Source organism: Pseudonaja textilis, chromosome 6 (assembly GCF_049901715.1).
Source record: "Pseudonaja textilis isolate UNSWEBS1 chromosome 6, rPseTex1.2, whole genome shotgun sequence".
Classification (NCBI taxonomy): domain Eukaryota; kingdom Metazoa; phylum Chordata; class Lepidosauria; order Squamata; family Elapidae; genus Pseudonaja; species Pseudonaja textilis.
Window position 1 is genome coordinate 20,508,388 of NC_141995.1, and position 4,779 is coordinate 20,513,166.

At 34.9% G+C, this 4,779-nt stretch overlaps 1 long non-coding RNA gene across 3 annotated transcripts in view; it reads right to left on the reverse strand.

Moving 5' to 3' along the window:
• Positions 1 to 4,779, reverse strand: part of LOC148125410 (uncharacterized) — a 108,543-nt gene that overhangs the window by 37,128 nt on the left and 66,636 nt on the right. For all 3 annotated transcript variants that reach the window (XR_015744081.1, XR_015744084.1, XR_015744080.1), the window contains exons 2-3: positions 3,709 to 3,757; positions 2,502 to 2,567 (exon numbers count right to left, since the gene is read on the reverse strand). This is a non-coding gene — a long non-coding RNA (uncharacterized LOC148125410). The remainder of the gene's footprint in view (positions 1 to 2,501; positions 2,568 to 3,708; positions 3,758 to 4,779) is intronic.

Genomic DNA, 4,779 nt, shown 5'->3' on the forward strand with positions numbered 1-4,779 from the left:
CCTCTGCCAATTCACTGCCACGAAGTCACCACAGGACAACTCCACTCAGCCAACTTGGTGTGGGGACAACTTTCTGTGAGCAGCTGGAGGGATAGCCAGATGGGCAAGCAAGCAAGTGGGTAAGCAGAATAGTGCATTGGATTGGGCATAGGAGGTGGGAGGTTGTTGGGGGCTTTCATTTTCAACCACCTGCTTCTATTACTGCGTCAGGGTCCAAGTAGATGAGGCCAGACATAGTGGCATTCAGGGGGGATGGCAGGGACATAATGGCCAGGGGCTTCCCATTTTCACATATTCCAACACTGCACCAGGTGCAAAAATGCTGCACCCATGACATGGAGCTGCTTCAGCTGCTACACCAGGCTCATTGTTCGGCACATCAATCAGTGGCTTCAGTGGTGGCTTACCAGTAGTTATGATAATACAAAGAATTTTGAAGACTAATATTGAGATAAAACTAGAACTTTTCTTTCTGAGATTTATGGATAATCAATTAGAAAAGACTTATGGAAGACTAATTTTATATATGATACCTGCAGTGAGACTATTATATGCACAAAGATAAATAATAATGAAAAATCCACAATGAAAAAACGGTTTGTGAAGATGGCAGAAATGGCAGAGATGGCAAAACTGACTTGTTTGGTCAGTGATAGAACAATAAGTTCTTTTATAAAAGGCTGGTTATGTTTTTTGGACTTTTTTCTGAAAACTGGAAAAAGGTGAAATGGTGATTTTTGGATTTTTTTTAACTGAAAATAATTAAATAAAAAGCTGAAGCATTATTGGAATGCTAAGAAAGGAGAACAGGTAATGAGTCTGTAACTGCTGTAAAGAACTATAGCAATCTTTTAATTTTTTTCCTTTCTTTAAATTCATTGTTTTCTATGCCCTTTTTTCTTGTTTTCTCTCATTTCATTGTATACTTTTTTAATCAAAACTCCAAATAAAAATTGTTAGTGAAGGAGAAGATCTGATTATGTGGTGATTATTCAATGTCCTAGAACTTAAATCAGTGTAACATGACAGATTAATCTCCATGAAGAGCTTTCTGTGTTGAGGAAAGGCAATTCTCTTCATCAGACAAAGAGGCCATGAGATTTGCATTTACAAGACACTTTATGTCACTTTGCTTTCCTAGACTGGCCATTCCAAGTATTTATAGAGGCTGCAAAGAGAAGTTGCTGTTTAGAAAAGAGCAGCTGTATTGCAAGAGAAGCCTTCATCAAAACAAAGCAGCATATCCAAGCTCTGCATAGTTCTGATTGTTCATTTTAAAGAGATATTTATTTTACAGGACTGTATTTCATTAATTCCATCAGGACACTGTGAGGCAAGAACTAGTATTCAAATTCCAGGATACCAATGAATGTCAAAAGAATTTAAAAATTCTTTTGTTTCAATATACTGTATTACACATGTCATGTTGCAATATATCAGTTGCCTCATTTCCTCTTGGTTAAAGACAAATGCTATTTCAATTTCCATGATTGATGTATAGCTTATTACATTCATTGAACAGCAGAGAACTAGAGGTCAAGAATTACAAAAATGCAGGAACTGCTGCTAATACCATATAATTAATTTATTTCAAGCCCACCCCCACCAGTACTCTGCATTTCTAGCTCTTCAGTAAATGGTACTCAGAACTGCATATTTAACTATATTTAACTTTGATTCAGTGGTGCACGGCAAACTACTACTAAAACTAAAATCTTATGGTATCTCTGGACACCTACATAACTGGATAGAAGCATTCCTGTCAAACAGACAACAAATGGTCAAAATTGGGAGTGTCCCATCCAATTCTGTACCTGTCAACAGTGGTGTCCTCCAAGGCAGTGTTCTAGGACCAACTTTCTTCATACTCTACATAAATGACCTCTGTGATCATATTAAGAGCAACTGCATTCTCTTCGCTGACGATGTAAAGCTATTCAACACCACAGACAATATGGCTACCCTTCAAAAGACCTTGACTATGTATCAGAATGATCAATCAAATAGCAACTTCAAATCTCAACAAATAAATGCTCTGTCTTACATATTGCAAAATAAATCAGAAAATAAAATACAGGCTGAATAGTCAATGATCCTTGTTGATGATCCAAACTCTGTCAAGGATCTTGGAGTACTCATCTCTAATGATCTTAGTGCTAGAGCCCACTGTAACTACATAGCCAAAAAGTCATTAAGAGTTGTTAATCTAATCTTACATAGCTTCTTCTCTGGTAATATCACACTACTAACTAGAGCATACAAAAGATTTGCTAGACCTATATTTGAATATAGCACATCAGTCTGGAAGCCATATCATGTATCTGATATTAACACAGTTGAGAAAGTCCAGAAATATTTCACACAAAGAGTTCTCTGCTCATCTACTCATTGCAGAATACCTTATGCCAGACTTGAAACTCTAAACCTAGAAAACCTAGAACTATGCTGCCTTCGGTCCAATCTAAGTATAGTATATAAAATCATACATTGCAATGTCGTACCTGTCAATGAAATGTGGCAGCTGAATTTTAAAGTTGACAGGCATCCCCCCTTGAAAACTCCTCCTCCTAAAAGAAAGGGAAAAAACAGATACAGGGGTTAACACATTTTCCTTAACCCCCTGTCCCCTCCCCCACAAGGACCCTTCGGTTTGTGGAGAAAATCCTCATGTCTTCAACCATAACAATACAAGAGCAAACAATAGATACAAACTCAAGGTTAATCGCACCAAACTTGTTTGCAGATAATACGACTTCAGCAACAGAGTGGTCAATGTTTGGAATACTCTACCTGACTCTGTGGTTTCTTCCCCAAACCGCAAAAACTTTAACTGTCTACTATTGACCCTTTCCTAGGAGGCCTGTAGGGGGTGTGCATAAGCACACCAATCATGCCTACCGTCCCTGTCCTATTGTTTCTTTTATTTTCTTATAAGTATCCATCTCATGTATTCAAAACTATGTTTATTCTTATACCTGTATCTTGTAAGCAATTGACAAATCAAATCAATCAATCAATCAATCAATCAATAAATTATATTAATTTGATAAAGGAAGGAAGGCCAGCAGCACATTAAATGAAAACTGGTCAAGGTAAGATTCAAGGTATTTCACCACAAAATTTGTTTAATTATCTGATCTTTTAGCCTATTATTGTATAAATAATTGCCAGTTAAAGCAAATATAGCTTACACTTTCCCCATATAGAACATATGTGATCATATAAAATGTGGGTTCAAACATAATGAAGATCCAAATAAATAAATGAATGAATAAATGAATAAATAAATAGAAATATTTTCTCTATGAAGAAATACTGACATGTTTACCTAAAAGGCAATAAAACATAAAGATTTACTTATCTTCCTTTATATGCCACACTAATTCTCACTGATATTAAATAGCTTACTCTACTCTGTTAGATAAATCTAAATATTATAAATAAATATCAAATGAGTAACAAACTACAAGTCCATATCTTGATCAATAAACATCCCAATTAACAAAGCACTAAGGATCATCCTTCATGATACATCTGTTACATATTAATAAAAATAGGTTCTTCAATGGCCATTAAAAAGTTGAAGCCATCTGGATCTACAGTTTTAAAGAAAGGAGAGCAATTTTAAAAGTCCACCACTAGTATTATAGATAACATTTCCTGTGATAAAGTTTTGAAAGGGAAGGGATTTACTATTATTATTTTTACCTGATCTCATTGAATGTTGCAAGAAGATGGCTCTGAAGGCCCCCAAGTTCTGATCCAGAAAGCATTTTAAAGGTGAAAAACAGCATGTTAAATTACATCCAGAGCTAAACTAGTAGTCATACAAACTCTGAAATACAGGTGTTCTATAGGCAAATCATGAAACTCTTAGGATTAACAAAGCTACTGTGCTCTGAAACAACCATAGTTTCCAAGTGAACTTCAAGGACAGACACATGTATAATGCATTGTAAGAATAATACAGGAAGTTACCAAGGGATGTGTTTATGCATATTTTAGACTAAGAAAACATAACCATAAAGAAGCAACCTAGAACTAAGGAGAAATTTCCTAACAGTGAGAAAAATTAACCAGTGGAATGGCTTGCCTCCAGAAGTTGTAGAAGCTTTTAAGAAGAGTCTGGACAGCCCTTTGTCTGGAATGGTGTAAGATTTCCTGCTTGAGTAGGAGGTTGGACTAAATATTTCCACTGTCCCTTCCAACTCTGTTATTCTGTTATCCACCCTAAAACAATTACTAGAAAATATCAACAGATTTCTATAAGACATACTATTAATAAGATATTGGCAACCTTTTCGGGTAATTATCCATGTTTGATTCTATGGGAAGATGTCTCTTGTTTTTTTGGTCAGAAAAACAACTGAAATTTCTGATGATCAGATTTGTAAATGAGATGTCAGAGATAATACAATGGACAATTTCATAATACACACATGACTGACCCTGTAACTGAACCACTGTATTTGAACATGATTTGTGTATTTTTCTATACCATTACAATCTGATAATTCTCAGTGACCTACAGATCATATAAACAAAAATAAAAGACCCATGTTGATATTAAAATCCAGTCACAAACCATTAAAATATAACCACATTAATTATTTCATACAAACATATAATGTACAGAAAAATAAAAACAAAGAATAAACAAAAGACAAACCCAAATGGTACCAAGAAAAAGCCTTCTTTAAAAAAAAATCTTTCTGAATTTTTATTCAAGAGTTAAAATACAAATTTGAAAAAACAACCAAGAAAAAACTAAACAGGATA